Source organism: Rattus norvegicus, chromosome 10 (assembly GCF_021556685.1).
Source record: "Rattus norvegicus strain SHRSP/BbbUtx chromosome 10, alternate assembly SHRSP_T2T, whole genome shotgun sequence".
NCBI lineage: Eukaryota > Metazoa > Chordata > Mammalia > Rodentia > Muridae > Rattus > Rattus norvegicus.
In genome coordinates this window covers 96,740,203-96,764,973 of record NC_141543.1, presented here as the reverse complement: position 1 = coordinate 96,764,973, position 24,771 = coordinate 96,740,203, and the positions used below count along the sequence as shown (strand labels likewise).

The 24,771-nt window shown below is 44.9% G+C and overlaps 1 protein-coding gene and 1 long non-coding RNA gene across 3 annotated transcripts in view; one reads left to right on the top strand and one right to left on the bottom strand.

The window, feature by feature from the left end:
• The window catches only part of Marchf10 (membrane associated ring-CH-type finger 10), a 141,999-nt gene that overhangs the window by 14,041 nt on the left and 103,187 nt on the right, over window positions 1–24,771 (top strand). The gene's annotated exons all lie outside the window — the stretch shown is intronic.
• Window positions 1,333–24,771, bottom strand: part of LOC108352144 (uncharacterized) — a 115,683-nt gene continuing 92,244 nt past the window's right edge. Inside the window, exon 4 of one of the 2 annotated variants that reach the window (XR_015632172.1) lies at window positions 1,333–3,603. This is a non-coding gene — a long non-coding RNA (uncharacterized LOC108352144). The remainder of the gene's footprint in view (window positions 3,604–24,771) is intronic. The other variant, XR_015632171.1, reaches the window with a different exon arrangement.

Sequence of the window (24,771 nt, the reverse complement as noted above, 5' to 3'; positions counted from 1 at the left end):
CACGAAGAGAAAAACAAACCTAGCTCAAGCCCTACACTTGGAGACATTGTGTAAAAGTTTGGGGTGATAATGGTCTATCACGGAAAAGAGCAAGTCACGTGATGCCGGCCGTCAGTCTCTGCCCCGGTTCCCTTGGGAACGGCATCTGCACACGTGGCTCCAACATGGAGATGATCTTGAGGTTTACATTCCTGAGGTAATTGCTGCTAACTCTCTAGGCTTGTAGCTTTTTTTGGCACCACATTTCCGCGGGCGAAGGGAAAGAACAAGATGTCAGGATGCCTGTGCTAAGTCAGTCGGTTCTCTAGTGGGTGTCGTCCACAGAGGCCACCTGCTCAGCCAGGTAACCTTGCCCCTGCTCAGACAACAGGGAAGCCCCTCTACTTGTTCACTCAACAAAGGAGCACGTTCGATTCTCCTGCCCTTTTGCGGCGTGAGCATCCCGCGATGAGCAGAGCAGATGGAGTCTACTGGAATTTCAAGTCCAGTTTGTAAATTACAAGAGAAAAATCAATCTTCTTACTTAAGTGGCACAAATAACGATGTCGTGTTTGATCACGGCCTTCGTCACTGTCCCCGCCCTGACTGATGTCTAGCCATCAGGAAAAGAGTCAGTCCCTGAAATGCAGTTACAGAAGATAATCAACGTAATGCGATACAGGCTTAAAGAGAAGAGGAGAAAGCCAAATGACTGAGCAGTTACATCACTGCCTCTCCAAGTGACAGCAGTATGCTTCTAGGACGACATCATCCCTAGCAACAGCAGCCAGGAGGTACAGAGGAAGCTCTGGAGAGAGGGAGTGTCAGGAAACTAGATGGGGCAAGTCTAACCCGAGTCCAGGCAGGTGCTAAAAGCCTGGGTTGAGGAGGGAGTGGCACTTTCAGGGAAGAGACACATCCCAAGAGAAGCTTTACAAGAGGAGCCCAGATGGCTGGAGAACCTTGGCCAAGCTGCATAGGAGAATACATCCAAGAGCTACATCAGGAAGAGCAGAAGCTTGTCATGTACCGCCCAACCCCAGGGAAATAGAGACGATGTCCAGGTTATGCCGAAGAGCCTAGCTACTCTCTGCTGGACAAGTGGTTTGTGTCTCTAAGGGTTAGGGTAGAAAAGGGCTGAATGGGCTGTTCTCACGGTCCCAGGACAGTAACTAGCTTCGTCTTCTGGTAGAAATGGCCACAGCTGCTCTTAAACCTCCCAAGTATAAAAGACAGGTTATAGATCTGGCTCCTCCTTTGTCCCAAGAAGACAAAGAAACTCAAGGACAACCATGAAGTCATTGCTGTCCGTCTATAAGGATTAAGATAAAATGGGATCCAGGACTTCACTTTGCACCATTTTAGATTTTATTTATTTTTCTTTTATGTTTATTAGCTCTTGCCTGAATGTGTGTCTGTGCACCACATGTGTACAGTGTCTGTAGAGGCCGGAAGAGGGCATTCGCAGCCAATCAAGAGCTACCATAAGGATGCTGGAAATCGAACCCAGTGACCCCAGAAAGCAGCCAGTGCTCTTCACCCCTGAACCATCCCCCCCATTCCTACTTGGCATTATTTCATGGTCATTTCTCAAATATCCGGTAACCATCTGGAGGTGCACAGCTAAGGAAGAACCCTCCTTCCACCACTGACAAGCTGTGCACAGGGCTGAAGTTGTGGACTTCTAGTTGAGTGTTGCACAGAAACTTGCACGGAGCCCAACAAATTGTCTAATTCCTTCCTAAATTCTGGAGAGATGTTTAGCTGCAAACTAGTGTGCCTCATAGGCTTGGTGTAAAACAAACACTGTTGCTTGGGGTCATCCACACTGGTCTATACAGTTGAACCAGCTAGGAAGCCAATCTTCCCTCTCCTTCCCTCTCCAATGGTTCCCAAGAAGACACTCTCTAGGTGTAGTTGATCAAACACACGTTCACCAGACTTCTCTATCCGGACACCAACATTCTTACTCCATGTGTTTGTTTTTAATTAACTAGCTTTTTGGTGGTGATGGCGGGGTATCTAGACAGGGTTTCTCTGTGTAGCCCTGGCTGTCTTGGAACTCACTCTCTTACTATGTAGACCAGGCTGGCCTCAAACTCACAGAGATCCACCTGCCTCTGCCTCCCAAGTGCTGGGATTAAAGGTGTGCCCTATGGCGCCCGGTTGATATTTTTGTTTTTAATTTTCAAATCCCTATTTTTATTTTGAGACCAGCTCTCACTAAATAATCCAGGTTTGACTTTACCTCATTATATTGCCCAGATTGGCCTCTGGGTATGTGGCCTCTTTATTTTTTCGTTTTTTTGTTTTTTTGTTTTGTTTTTTTGTTTGTTTGTTTGTTTTGTTTTGTTTTTGTTGTTTTTTTGTTTTTTGTTTTTTGTTTTTTTTTTTTTTGAGCTGGGGACAGAACCCAGGGCCTTGCGATTGACCTCTTTATTTTTTAACCTGTTTTCATGTAATAGCTAATAAAAGTAAAGGGCTGGAACAAGGGAAGTTCTGCTCCCATCTTCTGTCTGTCTGTCTAGAATTTGCTGTTCTAGACCAACAGCTACAGTCATTTTAGGCATATGTGACTTCAATAGAGGCAGGCACTGAGGTAGGGAGAAACCTTATGTACCTGTTCAGCATGAGGCACAGACAGAAAATTGAAAAATAGGGAAAATGGTGAGAGGAAGGGTGAAAAGAAAGGAGACAAGGAGCAGTGGCTGTGTGGTTTGGGAGTCTTTTATCCCAGAGCCTGTGTTCCTACATGGTCATCTTGTACTTCGCAACCCATCTGATGGAGTCTGTAGCCAGAAAGGCTCAGGTGCAAATCTCTGTAGTAAAACACCACCCATCGGTTCCTAGCTGCTACCTCAGCATAACCTGCCAGTGGCATAGGATATGTCGTGAAGGCAAACGTTTAGGTTCGTAATATGTCTTACAGTGTTTCTCTGGCTTTTTGCCTCTTTCTTCTTGTAAGAATGCTGCTATAAGCTATAATGACCATATCCGGAGTTGCTTTTCTTTTTCTCCCAACATAATATATTGTTGGATTATTTGGGAATTTCCCACAGTGCACCATGATCACACTCCCTAGTCCTCCCAGGGTTCCCTACCCTTGAGACCCCTCAAATAAAGAAGAAAGGAAGGAAGGAAGGAAGGAAGGAAGGAAGGAAGGAAGGAAGGAAGGAAAACAACATAGTTCTTTTTGTGTTACCCATATACTCACTGGAGCATGAGCAAACTCCCAGTGGCCAGCCCCTTAAAGAAAACTAAGTTCTTCCACACCTGCACCCCCACCAGAAGTCATCGACTGTGGAGAGCTACACTTCGGCATCCTAATCAAAATTTTAAGAGTTCTCTTCAACAGCTTTCTGTCTAGGCTGTTCCTTTCTTTTTGGGGAGGAGGCAAAGGTTGCTCTGGGGACAGAGTCTGGCCACGCAGTTGGCTCTAGCTTTGGACTTGAGATTCTCTTGCCTCTATCACGAGAATGCAGGAGCTGCAGACATCTGCCACCACATCCACCTCACATCCAAAGTTCGGAGCACGAGCTTTCAAATATTTTCCTTTCAAGTAAATGATCTCCTTAACGTGATTAATAGCTTCCATTGGCTAATCTCCAGTCCATATCCTCGGCTCTGTAATCAGAACAAATAATATAATTGTCAGTTGTACATCGAAGCTACCGTCTGCCAAGCACTTGCAATCAGAGTCTTATTAATGGTTACTTGCGGAAGCACCGGCACTTAGGCTTTGCTGGAGACCTTCAGAATCATCTGGTTATTTTTATGTTCATAACCTTTAGCACACTCTTCCCGGTGTCACTCCTAAGCCTCTGACACCTCCTAAGTCTCCGATTGTTGACACTGAAACCGTTAATCAACCCTCTATTTAGAACCTTAAAACCAAGTAATCCACCACGTCTCATAATCCTGTCATGCTTGATCATTGCCCAAAATAACCGTTGCCTTTTGGGCCATCCATCCTTTCTAACGCCAAAAAAGTTCAGTTTAATTACAGAGCAGACATTCCTTCTGACTTCCCACATCATGGGTCCAAGCATTCACTGCATCATCTCGTCTATGTTCCCACAACACCATCAGATAACACACTGGTGCGAGCCCCTTCTTGCCCGAAACTCCACTTTTTCCTTGCCTACCTGCACCCACATCCTACACTCAGATGTTTAGAACAAAGTCCTCCAGCTTTTTCCCTCTTCCTTCTTGTCTGTCACACTCAAAAGATCTTTGGAACTTAATTTTTTTTGCCTCATTGTTATGGGTTTAATTAAGGGCTTCTGCATCTTCCTTCTGGATTATGGCCAGAATCTTCTAGCCTGGCCATCTTAATTTCACCTTTAACCTCCTGCCCTGTTCCTCAGTTTCCGGTCAATGACCTTTCAAAGTTACAGATCTGACCTTCTAACTACTCCTGCCCAAAACCTGTCAGTAGACACCCTTTGCCTTGAAAATCAGACCAAACCTCAAGACTCTTCAGTCACATGGTGTTTCTCTCCCCCAATCCCCCAGCCAACGATCAAAGATGTGGGAGGGGGAGGGTTTCGGGGGAGGAAGGGCAGCAAATCACCCGGGCTGGCTCCCCTCTCGGCTTCCCCAACTCATCCCCCAGATGCTGAGTGCTTATGTAACACTTCTTCAGACCTCCTCACGTCCAGATTATAATTTCTAATCCTCCCAGGAATCCTGTGGACTTGCAGAAGCTCCTACATTTTAAGAGAGTATGTAGACTCAGACCAGGCTTGCTGGACCCCGGGGCCTGGAGTCAAACAGCTTTTCCTCAGAACTCCACTCACCTGTCCCCTTTCCCAGGGGCCCTCCCTGATCCCTCACACTAATGTTCTCAGAGCATCCAGCCTCTCAGCCTCAGGCACAACCCACAATACCAGTGTGGGTCTGTGTTTCACAGGCTGTGAGCTCCTACCAGGCAAATGCTAGGCCTTTTAATGATCCAAGTAATGCCTGTCCACAGCCATTAAAGTTCAAATAATACAGAGCTTCCAGCTCTAGTCTAACTTGGAGGTAAACCATGTTAACCAGTTCTTGTAGAAACATCCAGAAGTGTTTCTGGGTCTGGGATTCTGTGTACACATCACCTTTCGCCTCCACCCATGGGCTCAAGTTACACGGACTCGTCAGTGATGATTTCCTCTCCAGATTACGTTTTAGATTGGTTGGTTGGTTGGTTGGTTGGTTGGTTTGAGCAAATTGTTACGTCTATTGAAATTTTGGCAGAAATAGATCTCTATGTATCATTTTCACAATCCATATAAATGAATAAAGCTTATTGTTCTAAGACTATTAAGTAGCCAGGCGGTGGTGACACAGGCCCTTAATCCAAGCATTCCAGGATGGGAGATGGGGTGTTAGGGTAGAGGCAGAATCTCTGAGTTCTAGGCCAGTCTGATCCAGAGAGCAAGTTCCAGGACAAAAAGAAACCCTGTCTGGAAAAAAGGAAGTGTGGGTAGGGGGCTGGAAAACTGGCTCAGTGGTTAAGAGAACTGGTTCTTCTTCCAGAGGACCCTAGTTCAATTCCCAGCACCCACATGGCAGCTCACAACTATCTACTGTCTCCAGTTCCAGGGGATCTGACACCAGCACACAGATGTACACGCAGCCAAAGACCAATGCACATAAAATAAAATAAAACCCAACCTATTATGTGTAAAAGAAACACTCAAAATATTGTTGGGGTTGGGGATTTAGCTCAGTGGTAGAGCACTTGCCTAGCAAGCACAAGGCCCTGGGTTCGGTCCCCAGCTCCGAAAAAAAGAATAATAAAAAAAAAATATTGTGCAGTGATACAGATCAAAAAGTCACATGACTCGCCAAGAAAAATAAGAATATATGAGTTTGTGAGAGACAGAGATGTGCACATGTAAATAAATAAGCAGAGGGCAAGAGAAAGTTGAGCCTTACAGAAGCTGTAACTGATGGATAGAGAAGGGACACACTGAAAGCAAGAAATGGCCACACAGCCCCCAGAGTATTAAATGATTCAGGCAAGAATCATTAAATTTCTGTTAAACCACCCATCAAGGCCCTGAGGGATGATGGGATGCTCGCAATAACTTCAAACTAGACATAAAGGAAATAACGAATTTAGTACAAGGGGAGGCAGAATGGCTCTGCAGTGAAGCCAGCACCAGGGCCCAGTGATCTAAATCAATACAGTAATTAATAGAACCCAGCATCCTCTGTGACGCACCAAGAAGGCCATGGCCCTGCTCCCCGAGCATCTCTGTCAGGAAGCATAAGCTGAATTTAATCATGAGGACTCATCAGACAAGCCCAGATCAAGGGGCATTCTACAGAGTAACCAGACTCCTTGAAATGTTGAGTTCATGAAAGACAAAGAAAGAACCAAGGAAGTATCCCATATTAAAAGTGACTGAGGGAATGTGACAGCAGAATGCAACCTGTAATTGGGGACTCTCTTTGGCTATTAAGGATATTCTGGGGACAAATCCCAAAGATCTTTCAAAATTACAAGTCTGGTCTTGTAATGTCTTCTACTTAACAGCCCTTCCACAGACACATTTTGCCTTAATCTAACCAAATCCTCACCATGGGATTCAGTGTACCTCTAAGTATTCCCATCTGTCGGTACCATAACGCCCATGCCTAACAGGCCAGATCTTTCAACCTTTTGCTGTTTGATGATTCCGTTGTTACTGTGACTTCCTTCTCACTGTTTATCTGCTTTGAGACTTGGTCTTACTGTATTGCCCAGGCTAGCCTTAAGCCCTTGAGCTCAAACGATTCCTGCCTCAGCCTCCTAAGAATCTAGAATTACAGGTAGGGTCCATCTCACAAGGCTAGGGATATTAGTATCATTGTTATTGTTGATACAGTCACGATATCATGCCAAACTACATATAAGAATCAGACACCAGCATCACCAGCCACTGTGTGGGAACAGTGTGGGTCCCAGAGACTAAACTCAGGCTAGATGGCAAATTCCTTTACCTGCTGACCCTATCTCTCTGGCTCAAGACCCTGTTCTTAGAAACCACAACAGAACAAAGAGGGGGACCGCCATATTCTACAGTATTTGGGAGTTTTTCTTTTCCACTACACTCACATCTCTGAGGAATCGCTGGGAGGCTGTTGATTATTAGTAACTTCTTTTGAAAATCGACGTTAAGAGCTGAGAATGTAGCTCAGTTCACAGAGCACTTGCTTGGCAAGCAAAAGGCCCTGGGCTCAGGGATCTCCAGCACCACATAAAACCAGGCCTGACAGCACATGTTTGCAATCCCAGCATTCAACAGATAGAAGCAGGAGGCTCAGAACTTTGTCATCCTCGGCTGCACAGTGAGTTCTAATCCACCAGGCCTACATGAGACCCTGTCTCAAATAAAGACGTGGCTTGTTTCCTTTCACCGGTCCGGCATGTTTGGGCTATGCTGCAGTTTGTTTAACATCCTTGAAAGCTATGTGGGTTCTTTCCAGTGTTGCCTACTGTGAATGAAACCGTGATTAGCATTTATGTACCAGACTTTGTGTGAACACAGCCCTCATTTGGGAGGAATAAACGGCCGAGACTCTAATTGTTGGGTTGTGTGGTACTTGTATGTTCAGTGTTTAAAGAAATAAACAAATCGTTTTCCGGGGCGCCTGCACTCCATGCCTCTGCGGGCAGCCGAGAGCAACCTTGTTCCTGCGCCCTGCTGATAACTGGATCGTCACCATCTGCGGTCTTAGCTCTTACGATATTCGTGCTTCGGCCTCTCTTTGCGGTCTCCGTCTCCGTTTCTAGCCCTGAACATCTTTTCTGCCACACCCATTGGCTTTTTGTGTCTTGTCGCTATCTCTGGGACCTCTGCTTGTTCTCACAAGTTTTGCCAATTACTTGTGTACTCTGGATCCCAGTTCTGTGTCAGATGTGTGCCTCCCAGATGTTTTTCTCTGTGGATATATGTACAGAATGTGTACGCTTAACCCTCCTAAAGGTGCCTTTTCAAGGTAAAAGTTTTGGGGCAGTGAGATGTCTCATGGGATAAAGGTGTTTGCTGTCAAACCTGGCAGCCCAAGTTTGGTCCCTGAAACCTACATGATAGATGGAAATAACAAACACCCTTAAGTTTTCCTCTGAACTCCACCCATGTGCTATGGCACATACATATGTGTATACACATACATACAAATAAACAAATACAATTAGCTTTTAATATTATTTCTTCTTATTCAATCTTTTTTTAAAGTTATTTATAGCCAGGAGGTAGTGGCACACGCCTTTAGTTCTAGGACTTAAGAGGCAGAAGCAGATGGATCTTTGAGGTTGAGGCTAGTTCAGTCTACAAAGTAAGTTCTAGAATGGCCAGGGCTACACAGAGAAACCCTGTCTTGAAAAGTCAAAAAATATATAGGTGTTTTTATTTCTTGTGCTTTGATGTTTTGCCTGCATGTACATCTGTTTGAGGGTGTCGGATCCCCAGAACTGGAGTTACAGACAACTGTAATCTTCCATGGGGGTGCTGGGAATTGAACCTGGATCCTTTGGAAGAACAGCCAATGTTCCTAACCACTGAGCCATCACTCTAGGCCCCAATTTTTTAAAATTTAAGACAGAAGTTTCTATATAGCCAACATTCAGTCTGCGAATTTTTCCATTTATGAATGGAGCTGAATGTCAATTTAAGAACTCTTTGTACAGCCCTAAATTCAATGATTTTTCTTTTTTTACTTCACATTTAAGATCCAGGCCCTTTGTAATAAAATTTTGCAATAAATGTGAGACTCAGGTTGAGCTGCTGCTGCTGCTGCTTCCTCCTCCTCCTCTTCCTCCTCTTCTTCCTCCTCCTCCTCCTCCCCCTGCTCCCTCCTCCTCCTCTTTCTTCTCTTCCTCCTCTCCCTCCTCTCCCCCCTCTCCCCCTCCTCTCCCTCCTCTCCCCCTCCTCTCCCTCCTCCTCTCCCTCCTCCTCTTCCTCCTCCTTCTTTACCCATGGTGTCCCATATCCCCTGCATCACATGTTGGAAAGAACAACTTCAGAATCAATGATCCCTAAGTGTAGTGATACACATCTGTAGTTCCAGCATTTGGATCTGAAGCAGGAGGATTGCTGTGAAATTAAGGCTGGTGTAGGCTATAGAGTGAGGCCGGTCTCTAAGTAAATCAAGACCGAAAGGCATCTGTGTGTCTTTATGAGGGTTTTCCGTCTGTGGCTTGCTTTGCATATAGGGTAATGGCAACAGTACAAAAAGACCTGGGATATGTTCCTCCCCTTTCTATTTTCTGGAGGAGATAATGTAGATTGATTAGTTCATTAACTGTTTGGTCCAAGTCTCCAGTGAAGGGATTTGGAATTGAACGTTTCTTCTTGGAGAGTTTTCAAATTACAAAGTCTACTCTCTTTTTCCTTACAAGTTATTTAAATGATGTTTCCTATTGGGTAAGATGTGGTGCTTTGTTTTTTGGGGTTTTTTTGTTTTGTTTTGTTTTGTTTTTATAAATTCATCTATTTCATCTAATCTGCCAATTTTATGTGTATGGTCTTGTCCATGGTGTGCCTTTGCCAGCCGTTTTACGTCTGCAGGGTCTGTAGTGATTTCCCCTGTTCTAGTTCTGGCAGTGACAATTTATGTTTCCTCCTCCTCCTCCTCCTCCTCCTCCTCCTCCTCCTCCTCCTCCTCCTCCTCCTCTCCCCCCCTCCTCCTCCCCCCTCATCCTCCCCCCTCATCTCATCCTCATCCTCCTCTTCCTTCTCATCCTCCTCCCCCTCCTTCTCCCCCTCCTCCTCCCCCTCCTCCTCCCCCTCCTCCTCCTCTTCCCCCTCCTCCTCCCCCCTCACCCTCCCCCCTCATCCTCATCCTCCTCTTCCTTCTCATCCTCCTCCCCCTCCTTCTCCTCCTCCTCCCCCTCCTCCTCCTCCTCCTCCCCCTCCTCCTCCTACTCATCCTCCTCCCCCTCCTCCTCCCCCTCCTCCTCCCCTCCTCCTCCCCTCCTCCTCCCCCTCCTACTCCTCCTCTTCCCCCCTCCTCCTCCTCCTCTTCCCCCCTCCTCCTCCCCCCTCACCCTCCCCCCTCATCCTCATCCTCCTCTTCCTTCTCATCCTCCTTCCCCTCCTCCTCCTCCTCCTCTTCCCCCCTCCTCCTCCCCCCTCACCCTCCCCCCTCATCCTCATCTTCCTCTTCCTTCTCATCCTCCTTCCCCTCCTCCTCCCCCTCCTCCTCCCCCTCCTACTCCTCCTCCTCCCCCTCATCTCATCCTCATCCTCCTCTTCCTTCTCATCCTCCTCCCCCTCCTTCTCCCCCTCCTCCTCCCCCTCCTCCTCCTCTTTCCCCCTCCTCCTCCTCCTACTCCTACTCCTCCTCCTCCCCCTCCTCCTCCCCCTCCTCCTCCCCCTCCTACTCCTCCTCCTGCTCCTCCTCCTCCTCTTCCCCCCTCTTCCTCCCCCTTCACCCTCCCCCCCATCCTCATCCTCATCCTCATCCTCCTCCCCCTCCTCCCCCTCCTACTCCTCCTCCTACTCCTCCTCCTCCCCCTCCTCCTCCTCTACCCCCCTCCTCCTCCCCCCTCACCCTCCCCCCTCATCCTCATCCTCCTCTTCCTTCTCATCCTCCTCCCCCTCCTACTCCTCCTCCTGCTCCTCCTCCTCCTCCTCCTCCTTCTCTTCCTTCTCCTTTTCTCTTTCTTAGTATTGCTAGAGGTCATCAATTTTATACTGTTGTTGTTGTTTCCAAAGATATAGTTCCTTGGTTCCTTAATTGTTTCTCTATTACGTTCCTGTGTGAAATTTATCCTTCATTCTTATTATAAATTTGTTTTGCTCTTCTTTTAGCAAGTATCTAAGGTGGGCACTGGAGACATCTCTTTCTCTGATGCATGCATTTAACAGTCTGTATTTCCTTCTCCACATTGCTTTGTCTGCTCCCTCAATTTTGACACATTGGATTTGATTTTCACCCAGCTCAGCATATTTTTATATTTCCCCTGAGACTTCCTTTTCGTCCGTGTTGTGTTTTGTGGGTATGTGCTTTTTAGTTCATAGCTGGTTGGGGACTGTTCCTATTACTTTCCTGTTACCAGTTAGTTCGACCATTTCAAATCTTTTTCCTTTTATTTAAAATATTTTAGATGTATTTATCCTACTGAACATGAATGTGCTGCTTGCGTGTAAGTACGTGTACCATGCGCATACCTGGAGCTGGAGGGGGGCAGGAGAGGGCATCTGATGCCCTGGAACTAGAGTTACAAATGGTTGTGAGCGCCATGAGTGTGGGGTGCTGGGATTCCCTGGGGCCTCTGCGAGAACAAGCGCACTTGAGCCCTGAGCCATCCCTCCGTCCTCTCAGTTGTCTCTGAGCGTATACGGACCCCTCAGACGTACATGGTGGTTTGATATATTAGGATTTAAGTCTGCTGATCTAGTTTCACTTTCTGTTCTATTTTTCATTTCTGCTTTCGTTATCAGTCACAGTCCCTCTTCATGTTAAGGATTTCATATTGAGGGGCTGGGAGGGGAGGAGGGAGGGGACACTCTGGTCAAGATGGAATGATGAAAAAGGAGTAATTAAAAAAGGATTCCATCTTGGTGTGTCGTCACCCTGCAGTGTGTTTCAGTGTGTCTCCTTAGAGAGCCCCCCACTGGTTAGCTAGATAGTACAGGCCTGCGTTTAATTCTCATAGTCCACTGCCGTTATCACTTTCCCAGTTCAAGTGAAACGAAGGGAACTGAGCTCCTGGAATGGGAGAGACAGTTCCGCAGTCAAGAGTGCGTGTTGCACTTCTAAAGGACCCGCGCTCCGTCCCAGCGGCCACATCAGGTAGCTCACGACGACCACCTATAACTCCAGTTCCAGGGAATCCAATGCCTTCTTCCGACCTCCACAGGTACCAGCATACAAGTAGCACAAGTGGCGTATAGCTCCGATCTTAGTACCTCAGTGGCTGAGGCAGGAGGATGACAAGTTTGAAGCCAGCCTCACCTACACAGCAAGAACCCGTATGAATAATTAAATAATAAATAGAGACTATCTTCCTTTGCAACCTTTTATCCCTAACCACCCTCTATTTGTAACAGTCTACCTATTGTTTCTCTGTACCTCTGAAACCAAAGCTGTGAGTGGGAGACGGACATTTTACTCAATTACCAAACAGTTTTAGAAATTAAACAGCAGAATCAAAGGCTGCTGTCTTTACCCATTTGTTGTTGGTGCTGGTTTTTCCCTCTGGACGTTCTACATCCCCTTCAATTACTGTGCCCTTCCTGATGCCCCACGTGTATTTCTCTTACTGTTTCCCTTCCCTTTAGAGGTAGTCCTTTAGCCATTTTTTTTTTTAAGAATAGTTATTCCTGGGATAGATTCTTAGTTTTCCTTCATCTGAGAATGTCTCCACCTCTCTTATTTTTGAAGGATGTCGTCACTGGGCATGGGATTCTGGATTGACATTTCTTTTCTTTCAGCACTTAAAAGGCGCTGTGCTATAGGGCTAAGCACAGTGATGCAGGGGTGGGATTTCAGAACTTGGGAGACTGAGGCAGGAGCACTGACGTGAGCCTAAGGCCGTTCTGGGCTATGTACACACATGAATGTGTACGTGCATGCATGTGTATGTGTGTATGTGACTAGTAGTGGTAGTATCCACAGTACAAGCCCAGGGTATATATATATATATATATATATATATATATATATATATATATATATATTTCTCCATCCCTAGTACTCTCTCTATATATATATATAGAGAGAGAGAAGGGGGAGATAGATAGATGTAGATGATAGATAGATAGATATAGATGATAAAGATGATAGATACATAGATAGATAAATAGATAGATATAGATGATAGATAGATAGATAGATAGATAGATAGATAGATAGATAGATAGATAGATAGAACATGTACATATCTATATATCAAGGCTCTTTCTCCTATAATGTGTGTATGGAGCAAAGCACAACCAATCAGAAATGCTGTGCCCCTTCCTGAACCCACCCACCATCATGTGGTTCGCAATGAGAAGTCCGCTCTCACTCCACTTCCCTGCCCTGGTTTTCTCCAGCTATTTGGAAGAATCTTCTCTTGGTCTTTACTCTTCAGAACTTTAACTATGCTATGTCTTGGTGTGGATGTCTCTGGGTTTAACCTGCCTGAGATTTTCTTGGTCTCTTTATCTACTAATTTGAGTCTTTGCCAGAGTTTAGGACATCTCAGCCGCTGCTCGAGCACTGGTCTTTTTCTCCTTTGGGGACTCCAGTGACATAGTTTAGATATTTTTTTTATAGTCCCCCAGTCCTTGAATCTGTTCCTTTTTCTTTTTAAGTCTGTTCTTGGTCTGCTGTTAGGATTGAGCAATTTCTAGCATTCCATGCTCTATCTGTCTGATTCTATTTTATCTATCAACTTCAGTCAATCTATCTTTAAATTCTAAAACTTACACTTAGTTCTCCTTTACCACTGCTATTTCTTTTCTGGGGCTATTTACTTTTGCATTTATTTCAAGTGTGTTCACAGCTGCCTTGAAATTGTTGTAATATAATTATAACATCCCTGCCATCCGGATGTTGGCATCTAGTGATGGATTTTTTTTCCGTTTATTTTGAGATCGTCTTGTTTCTTGAAATGTCGCATGATTTTCAATAAAAACCTGGGCGTTTAAATACTACATTAAGACAATATGATATTAGTTTAACTCTCGGTTTCAGCTGGCTTTCTCTCTCTCTCCGTGGTTTTCCAAGAGGGAAAGCGATACTACTGCGCTGCTGCCCGATGAAGACAAATGTCATGGCCCTCTGCTCAGTCCTGTTAACCTCTGAGAACCAATTCTCACTGTTCCCGATGAGGGAAGTCCCAGGTCCCCAGGCAGCCTCCACGGACACTGAGGTGGAGAGTTTCCTCATTACCACTGGAGGATGGAAAAGTCTAGATTCTTCAGCAGGAATGACAAGAGACAGGCCACTTCTGCTGACTAAGTGTAGAAGTCTAGTTTTCCCACAATGCTCTTAGGCCACCATGGAGAACTTCTTACTTTAGCCTCTCTGACACAACCCTGGCTAGAGAGTTGCCTCCCAGTGTAGAATTGTAGGTTCTATACTCTGTCTTTGCTGGCACAGGGGAGGCAATGTCTTTGCTGGAGTGCTTGGCTAAATAAAATAGTTTATGACACTCAGCTTGGGCTGTTGTGACAAACACCATGGACTGGAAATCTGGACCAGTTAAAACTGTAGATGCTCAATGGAAAAAAGATAGCATTTTCAGCAAATGGTGCTGGTTCAACTGGAGGTCAACATGTAGAAGAATGCAGATCGATCCATGCTTATCACCCTGTACAAAGCTTAAGTCCAAGTGGATCAAGGACCTCCACATCAAACCAGATACACTCAAACTAATAGAAGAAAAAGTGGGGAAGCAACTCGAACACATGGGCACTGGAAAAAATTTCCTGAACAAAACACCAATGGCTTAAGCTCTAAGATCAAGAATCGACAAATGGGATCTCATAAAACTGCAAAGCTTCTGTAAGGCAAAGGACACTGTGGTTAGGACAAAACGGCAACCAACAGATTGGGAAAAGATCTTTACCAATCCTACAACAGATAATAGAGGGCTTATATCCAAACTATACAAAGAACTCAAGAAGTTAGACCGCAGGGAGTCAAATAACCCTATTAAAAAATGGAGTTCAGAGCTAAACAAAGAATTCACAGCTGAGGAATGTCGAATGGCTGAGAAACACCTAAAGAAATGTTCAACATCTTTAGTCATAAGGGAAATGTAAATCAAAACAACCCTGAGATTTCTCCTCACACCAGTGAGAATGGCTAAGATCAAAAACTCAGGTGACAGCAGATGCTGGCGAGGATGTGGAGAAAGAGGAACACTCCTCCGTTGTTGGTGGGATTGCAGACTGGTACAACCATTCTGGAAATCAGTCTGGAGGTTCCTCAGAAAATTGGACATTGAACTACCTGAGGACCCAGCTATACCTCTCTTAGGCATATACCCAAAAGATGCCCCAACATATAAAAAAGACACGTGCTCCACTATGTTCATCGCAGCCTTATTTATAATAGCCAGAAGCTGGAAAGAACCCAGATGCCCTTCAACAGAGGAATGGATACAGAAAATGTGGTACATCTACACAATGGAGTATTACTTAGCTATCAAAAACAATGACTTTATGAAATTCATAGGCAAATGGATGGATCTGGAAAATATCATCCTGGGTGAGGTAACCCAATCACAGAAGAACACACATGGTATCCACTAATTGATAAGAGGCTATTAGCCCAAATGCTTGAATTGCCCTAGATGCACAGAACACATGAAACTCAAGACGGATGATCAAAATGCAAATGCTTCACTCCTTCTTTAAATGAGGAAAAAGAATACCCTTGGCAGGGAATAGGGAGGCAAAGATTAAAACAGAGGCAGAAGGAACACCCATTCAGGACCTGTCCCACATGTGGCCCATACATATACAGCCACCCAATTAGACAAGATGGATGAAGCAAAGAAGTGCAGGCCGACAGGAACCGGATGTAGATCTCTCCTGAGAGACACAGCAAGAATACAGCAAATACAGAGGCGAATGCCAGCAGCAAACCACTGAACTGAGAACGGGACCCCCGTTGAAGGAATCAGAGAAAGGACTGAAAGAGCTTGAAGGGGTTCGAGACCCCATATGAACAACAGTGCCAACCAACCAGAGCTTCCAGGGACTAAGCCACTACCCAAAGACTATACATGGACTGACCCTGGGCTCCAACCTCATAGGTAGCAATGAATGGCCTAGTAAGAGCACCAGTGGAAGGGGAAGCCCTTGGTCCTGCCAAGACTGAACCCCGAGTGAATGTAATTGTTGGGGGGAGGGCGGTAATGGGGGGAGGATGGGGAGGGGAACACCCATATAGAGGGGGATGGGGAGGGGTTAGGGGGATGTTTGCCCGGAAACTGGGAAAGGGAATAACATTCGAAATGTAAATAAGAAATACTCAAGTTAATAAAAAACAAACAAACAAAAAAAAACCTGTAGATGTTTACTGATCACAGTTCTGAGAGCTAGGGAATCTAAGGTTGAGATAGTAACCAGTTCGGTCCCCAAGGGAGACCTCTCTTTGTAGGTGTAGCACTTTCTGTGTCCTCATGTGGCAGGGAATAAGTAGTATGCCTTCATTTGCTCTTTAAATCTCTATCTATCTATCTATCTATCTATCTATCTATCTATCTATCTATCTATCTATCATCTATTTTCGTGTATACTTGCAAAGGTCTATGTGCACCATGTGTGTGCTGCAGAGGCCCTCGGAACTGGATTTACAGGTGGTTCTGAGACATCTGATATGGCTGCTGGGAACTCCAGTCCTCTGCAAGAGCGGCATGCATCTGCCAGGCCATCTCTCAGCTCCTCTTTTTCAAAGCTACTAATCTCATGGTGAGGACCCCTCGTTCATGACCTATTCGACCTTAATAATTTTCCAAAGGCCTCATCTCCAAGAAACCTCACATTGGGGGGGGGGCTAGAGGTCCAGCATAGAAATTTGGAGGAGACATAATTCAGGCTAGAGCATTACCTAAAAATTTCCATCTTGCTAAGATGCCCTTTTCTTGGTCTTTTAGCTGGAGAGAACAGGTTTTTGGTAAGGCTTTTTACCTTTGTTGGCATTTCCAGGTGGCTGGTTCTTTTAATTACAAGTCTGAGAGTAAAAAAGAAAAGCCAGGAAATACAGTAATGTTGTCCCTTGATTCAGTGGATCCTACACATTCTCCTTCCTTTTCTCCACCTCTAGGAGTCTTAGGATTGTGTGTATGTAACATTGGCATTTATAGTAGGAATAGGAAGATTGTTGTGTGGTATACACATGTATGCGTGTGTTGTGTATATATATGTGGGTGATGTGTGTAAATGTGTCTATATGCGTGTGTATGAGAGAGAGAGGGAGAGAGAGAGAGAGAGACCCACTACTGGGCATCATCTACCAAGTTTTAGCCACCAGTTTTCTTGGTGGCTTATAAACTTTAGTTCATAATTTGTTCACTTTTACACAACACATTGCATTTTCTTGAAAAAGAAAATTATATTCTGTCAAGAATCACGGGGAGGGGGTGTGCAAACAAAATTGACTCTGCCCAGTGAACTAGAACACCAACTTTGGTTCATGATATTTCTTATGTACTTTGCAAATCCTTTCTACAGAAAAATAAATTGTTATTTCACATTTGGGGAACTTGGATTTCTTGTTCTATTTAATCTTACAGAGCTTGAACTAAATAGTGTGGCCTTATTTGCCCTAGAACAGTGGTTCTCATTGGTCTTCATGAGTCTTGGGTGTATGCTCACAAATTAAAACCGTTTTCACAATAATGAGACATGGTATAGCTTATGCCTGTGTTGAATTTGCACCGATACCATACAGGGATAGCTAAAGCTGTTGACACCTTAGCATGAATCAAGTTGCAATGCAAACCCATGTGAAACTTGCTTAAAAGATATTGATTTAAGTGAACTGAAGACAAGCCACAGACTGAGAATGTATTTGCAAAACATGCATATTATAAAGTGTTAGTACTTTAAATATACAAATGATTCTTAAAACTCAACAATAACCCAGTTAAGTAATGGATGAAAGATGTAAATGAGCACCTCGAAATATGAAGCTTATATAAGAGATCCATTGATTTAAACAAATTGAAACCACAGAGTAAGGGAAGATATGTACAAAACACACTTTGCTTTATAATAGTACCCAAGTATGCAAATAACTCTTAAAACTTTACAACAAATAACCCAATTAAATAATGGGCAAAATTGATAATAAATACCTTACATGTGATGACACAGATGATGTTCAACTTCATTAAAACTAAAGTGAGACGGCACCATACGTGAAATTAGAATACCATACTAATACCAAACTCAGCGTATGTGCACCTGGGTGTGTACACCTGTGTGTATGCATGTGCACCTGGGTGTGTTCACCTGTGTGTATGTGCACCTGGGTGTGTGCACCTGCGTGTATGTGCACCTGGGTGTGTGCACCTGTGTGTATGTGCACCTGGGTGTGTGCACCTGTATGTATGTGTACCTGGGTATGTGCACCTATATGTATGTGCACCTGGGTATGTATACCTGAGTGTATGTGCACCTGGGTGTGTGCACCTGTGTGTGTGTGTGTATGTGCACCTGCGTGTATGTGCACCTGCACAGCTGTGCAAGTGAAGGCCAGAGGAGGATGTCATGAGTCCTTTTCTACCATTCTCCACCTTATTCTTTTGTTTGAGACAGGGTCCCTCACTAAACCTAGAGCTAGGCTGCCTTCTGTCCCCCATACTGCTGGGTTCATAAGTGTGTGTGTGTGTGTGTGTCCACACTGCTGGCAGAAGAGATTTACTTTAGCTCCCAGTTCAAAGGTACATCATGACAGGAAAGTGACAGTCGAGGGAGTTTGAGGCGGCTGGCCACATGACCTCCACAGTCAAGAAGTGGACAGTGAGGAATGCTTATGTTCCGCTCACTTTCTCCTTTTTACCCAGCCCAGGATCCCAGCCCAGAGAAACGAGTCACTTGTAATGTGTGGGTCTTTCTACCTCAACTGACCTAATCAAAATAATCACCTCCTAGCATGCCCAGAAGCCTGTCTCCCAGGTGATCTGAAATGTCATCAAAATGACAACTGAAGCGAAACACCACACCACGTATCTGTACATCAGAAGGAACCATAAGGTGAACTGTGGGCTTTAATTGATGATACCGTATTAATATTGGTCCAGCAGTTGTAACAAATACACCACAATAATGAAGTCTAGCTGGATTGAGGGGAAATACCTGTGCTCCCAGCACTCAGAAGCGTGGGAGAGTCTGCAGCCAAACAAAGTTACATACGGAGTTCAAGGCCAGTCTTGGCTACAAAGTGAGATTCGGTCTCAGACAAATGCTGGAGAGAGGTGGCAAGATGGCCCAGTGGCTAAGGACCTACATTTGATTCCTGGGACCCAAATGAGAATGAAACGGATTCCTGAAAGTCTGACCTTCCCGTGCATGCCATGGCATGAGGACACCCCTTCTCTCTCTCCCTCTCTCTCTCTCTCTCTCTCTCTCTCTCTCTCTCTCACACACACACACACACACACACACACACACACACACAGAGTACATAAGTATAGTAAAAAAAAAATTGAAGTCCCACATAATGTTTCAGACTTCACATTGTTACTAACCTTTGAGAAACCAGCGCTAGTTGAGTTCTGGTTGGAAATTCTAAAAGAATATGCACAGTTAGTTTTAAAGGCTGTTGCAACACTATCTTTCCCAACCACACAGCTCTGTAGGGGCAGATTTTTCTCCCTCTACTTAAAGCAAAGCAGCATATTACAACAGATTGAATGAAAAAGCAGACAGGAGAATTCAACCGTCTTCTGTAAGTCAAAGTCTGAAACAATTATCTCCTTTCATTAAATTGTTTCAGAAAGTGCAGATACTTTCCAATGTTGTTAACACGTAATGGTTTATTACTATTTTTAAAGGAACTAATAAATGAACATTTAAAAATATTTCAGTTCTCATTTCTCTCATTTTTTTTGTTTGTTTGTTTTAAGTCAGTTTCTTACTATACAGTCCAGTTGGCCTCAAATTTACAGTGATCTTTCTGCTTCAGCCTCTTGAGTGCTGGGATTACAAGTGTGTGCTACCATGCCTAACTTCCTATTCTCTCTCTCTCTCTCTCTCTCTCTCTCTCTCTCTCTCTCTCTCTCTCTCTCTCTCCCCTCCGTGTGTGTGTGTGTGTGTGTGTGTGTGTGTGTGTGTGTGTGTGTGCAGGGGTGTGTGTGCATGCATGAAGAAGTCAATTCCTCAGGAGCTGTCTGCCTTGTGTTTTGAGCTAAAACCTCCTACCAGGATTTATCTGAGTTTGCTAAGCAGGCTGGGATGGCTGGCCCCAGCCCCAGACCTCCCAAATGCTACAATTACAAGTGCATGCCAACAGTCCGGCTATTTTGTTTTGCGTTGTATTTGTTGTTGGTTTTGAGACAGGGTCTCACTGTGTAGCTCTCTGCCTGTCCTGGAAATCACTCCATCGATGGAGCTGGATTTGAAAGCACAGAGACCTACCTGACTCTGCCTCCCGAGTGCTGGGATTGAAGGTGTTTGCACTGTGCCCAGCTGTGCCTGGCTTTTTCATGTGGGTCCTGAAAATCAGACTCTGGTCCTCATATTTACCTAGTGATCACTTTACCCACTGAGCTACATTCCCAGGCCCCCGAATTTCTTATACAGTAAATACAGATAAACAGAATCCACACAAGCAAAAGTCTTTTAGAGTCTTCAATTTATTTTGGTATAAAGGACGTCCTAGATGAAGAAGTTTAGAAGCCTGTGCCTTAGGTCAGTGTGATCAGCGGGCAATTCATCAAGAGCTGCATTAACTCAGCAGAGAAGCGGCCAATATCCAGGAAGTGGCCATCGGGCTGTCTGGGTGCCATCTCAGAACTCTTTTTTTTTTCAAGTATGAATTTGGATTTTGCTCAATTTTCATTCTTCTGTTATCTCCCTTTAAAATGAAACATCTCAAAAAAATATAATAAAACATGAAGGTAAATAAAAAACAGGGAAGTCAAATTTATGGTGCAGGAACATAAGGCTTGCTATTACAGCTTTCAGTGGCAGATAGTTTACAATAAACATTGGGCTTAGCCTGGTAGAAAATAGTCACAGGCAGGAGGCAATTACTTGTCCATCTCCAAGCGTCAGAAACTCTGGACTCCCTCCAGTTGAATAATTCAGATCTGCCAACTGTCACTCACTCCTTTTTTGTTGTTGTTGTTGTTGTTTTAATTAAATTGAAAGCGGGGAGGGAAAGGAACAAGGGCTAAAACCTCCCTTAGAAACGAACCGAAACGCCACGGCAGGCTAAATCCTTGACCTACCTTTGACAGTGCCTGAATCCACCTTGAGTGAGTGTAAGTAGGGTGTGTATGTATGTACATGCAGGGAGGGCCAGCTGCCAGGAGATCTGAATATCACAGGGTTCTATAAACAGTGGAGGAGAGAGGCTCCAGCGCCATGCAGATCAGCATTCAAATGGACCTCTTAACAGGCCTTGCATCACCCGATACAAAATGATAAACACACCCAAACAGAGAAAGACAGAGGAGAGAAATTATGCAAAAATTCTGTTGTTAAGATATGTGTGGGCAGAGCTGCTCAAAATAGAAACCCAACAGCTTTCGATGACTTGAAGGGTTTAGATAAAGAAAATATAACTGCTGTAATTCTTGTTGAATCCCCCGTCCTCCGGCATTTTGTTTTATTTATTTTATTTTTTTAAAATTTCGGTCAGAAACCGTTACCTACCTCTGCTTATTTGAGGGCAGTGGAGCCGTTCAGAGAAATGTACCTGAAATAGAGCCTCACCAGCACTCACTCTAATTTTAGAGTCTTTGCATTTAAAAAAAGAAGCGTGGCAGAATTCAAGGTCGTGTGTAGGGAGAGGAAACGGCACTCATCCATTATGTATCTCCATTATGGTTCAAGAATCTCTGATGCCTGTACTTGCTGGGCGTGCATTTCAGAATAAACGGTGATCTGTCATCAACTCCAGGTGTTATCTCAAGGAGGTTTACCTGTGATTTATCCATACCATAGATTATTCTGGGTCAAGGGTTCTCAGTGGGATGCTGGACACTTACTTATACTGGGTGTTTCTTGATAAAATGGACAATATATTTAAGTCTACCTTTGATGGCTCCATCATTTCCCCCCGCTAAGGGACTGACTGTGTCAGGGCCACAGTGGAAACTTCTAATTTATTGTATAGTGTATGGAAAAGCAGTTTTTCTTTACAGCTGTGTTTGGCAAAACCAGCATCTATCCCAAGGCGATGTTAGTGAATCCAACTTATTTTGTGTTCAAAAATAACTTAGAGATAACTGTAACTACCTCTCCAGCACTGCAGTGGGCCTTCACTTTAATTTCCTTGTGAAAACATGTGGTACCTCACAGGGGCTGCAGCCTAAGGGTGTGATACCGTGAGGAGTTGGGAGGAGGATGTGCTTTTGCAGGAGGCCTGAGGCACAGCACTGTTACTGTGCCATTTCCATCCCGGTCCTGATGCTGGCTTGTTAGCCTCCCAGGGCCTAGGGTAGGAGTAGGTCCAATGGTATCTGGTCAACATTTTAGGAACCAACAAAATTCAGTGACCAGGCTGGGGACATGGTGCAGCCAGCAAGCGCTTGTCACACAAACACACGGAACCTGGAAAGTCTTTAGAACCCACACTAAAAAAAAAAAAAAAGAATAAAAACAAAAGGCCAGATGTTATAGGTGGGTTGGGCTTCTAATCCAAACGAAGAGGAGGCAGAGACAGGCAGACAGATCCCTGGGTCTGGCTGGCAGCTAGTCTGGCCTAGTTAACCAGCCCCAGGCCAAAGAGACGCTTGTCTAAAACAAACAAACTAACAAACAAACAAACCCAAAGTGAATGGCTCTTGGGGAAAGGTTCCCAAGGCTCTGGCCTCTACATGTACTTGCACACATGCACCCATAGGAAAATGAACACACACACACACACACACACACACACACACACACACACATCAGTGATGAACATGAAGAAACCTTGAACTCTTTGAAGTTAGTTCACTTTGAAGGTCTGTAGGCAGAATGTAGTTCAGGAGTCTACTTTCTTTGACCCTTATAGTGTTTTCCTACAAATTAAAAATGTTCACACAGCATGATATTTCAGAAAAGTAAAAACATCCAAAAAAAAATCCAAATTTCTTCTTCTCAGCACTTCCTGGCCGTCCCGGAGCCGCCTTGTCCCAATAAATAACAAGATCTGGCTAGGCTGCCCCCTCCCTGAGGTACACCTGGTTGTTCCTCACCCAGCCTGCTTTTCTGTACACGCTACCCAAGGGTTCCAGGGTGGAGACAGCCCGTGATGGGACAATTAATCACACCGGAAAGTCTGTCAGGATTTTAGGCCCGACTCTTCTCGCTCCCAAGCTAAGGGACATGAGATGGATTACATAAGTCAGATTCTAAAATTCAGGGGTGTTTTGGCTGTGTACATGTGTGATGTTCATGTGTGTATTGATATACAAATATGCAGGTACAGACGCATGTGTGCAGAGGCCAGAGGTACCTGTTAGAGGTCTTCCTCGGCCACTGTCCACTTTGTTTTTGAGATGGGATCTCTCACAGAAGCTGGAGCTCACTGAATCAGGTAGGCTAGCTGTGCAGTGAGCTCCCAGAATCTACCTGTCTCCACCTCCCTAGTAATGCTATTCTAAACATGCCTCCTTGCCTAGTGTCTTCACGCTTGCACACCAACTGTTGTGTCAACTAAACCATCTCCCCTATCCCATTTTTATTCTTACAGCCCAAGCTGTAAGTTAGAATCACCTGGGAACCTTGAAAACCACCTCACCCCTACTCAGGCCCAATGTATCGGAGTCTTTGAGAGGCAATCCAGACGTCAGTATTAGAACGTTCACTAAGAGACTCCAACAGGGCGAGACAGGGAAAGGCGTGATCTAATACGATCACAGAGATTCCTTCCTCTCCCCCAAGCTCTTCCTAGCTTGAAAGCAACTGCCAGGAAACCAGAGAAGCCATCCACACTAGTAATGGCTCATCTGTCAGAATGCCAGCGAAGAATGAGCATTTTACACGCGCACACACACACACCACACACACACACACACACGCGAGCGCGCGCGTGCAGACACTGCATGGGCAGAGCTGCCTCTCTTTCTCTCTTTCTTTTGGGAGGGGCATGCCATGGTACTCATGTGGAGGCCAGAGGACAACTGTGGGTGTCAGGCCTCACCTTCCACCATGTTTCCTTGACCAAGTCTGTCTTATTGTTCACTGCTGCATGCACCATGTTCTCTCGCCTACAAGTTTCCAGCAATTCTCCTGGTAGGGGCACAGAGGGATTGCAGCCCTGTGCACTGCTCTGTCAGCTTTCTACATGGGTTCTGGGGAATCTAAATTCAGGTCACCGGGCTTGTCGAAGCACATGCTTTTCCTGTCGAAGTATCTCCCCAGCCTCTGAAACGAATTCTTGCTATGTAGTCCAAACTGACCTCAAACTGCCAACATAGCCCAGGCTAGCCTGGAGCTAGCCTCTGCCTCTGGAGTATTGAGATTACAGGCATGTACCACTATGTCTTGTGTTCTCCTCCCATAGATATTTAAATCATCTGTAGCATTCATATGATACCCAGTACAATGTAAGCTGCTGAGTTGTGTTGTTTAAGGAGTTTCCACAAGAAAGCTCTATGTTCGGTATAGACTCATGGAAAGCTATTTTACATCTGGGGTGGGATGTAGCTCAGCCTGTGGAGTGCTTGCCTAATAAGCCAGAGACCCTGGGCTTGGTTCCCAGTACTGCAGAAACCTGGAGTGGTGGCATACACCAATAATCTAAGCACTCTAAGGGCAGAAGAATTAGAAGTTCAAGGTCACCTTCAGCTACATAACAAGTTCAAGGCCAGCCTGAGTTACAGGATACTTTGTATCTCTTGTGCATGAGCACAGGCTATGTATATGTATATGTGTAATATTTTTATTTATTATGTATATTATACTTATCATCCATCCATAATACACACACGCACGCACGCACGCACGCATGCACGCACACATTTTTTCCCATCTGTGGTAAGTTAGTTAAGCCTGTGGATCCTGAGCCTGTGAATCTTCAAAGTTGACTACACTTGTGTGTAGACAGTCTTGCATACCCAAATAAAGCCCAGGGTGGGGAGGGGGGAGGGGGACAATCCTATGGAGAGCTGTGAGGAATAGTGTGACGATTTTCCCTTCTTTCCACCATCCAGGA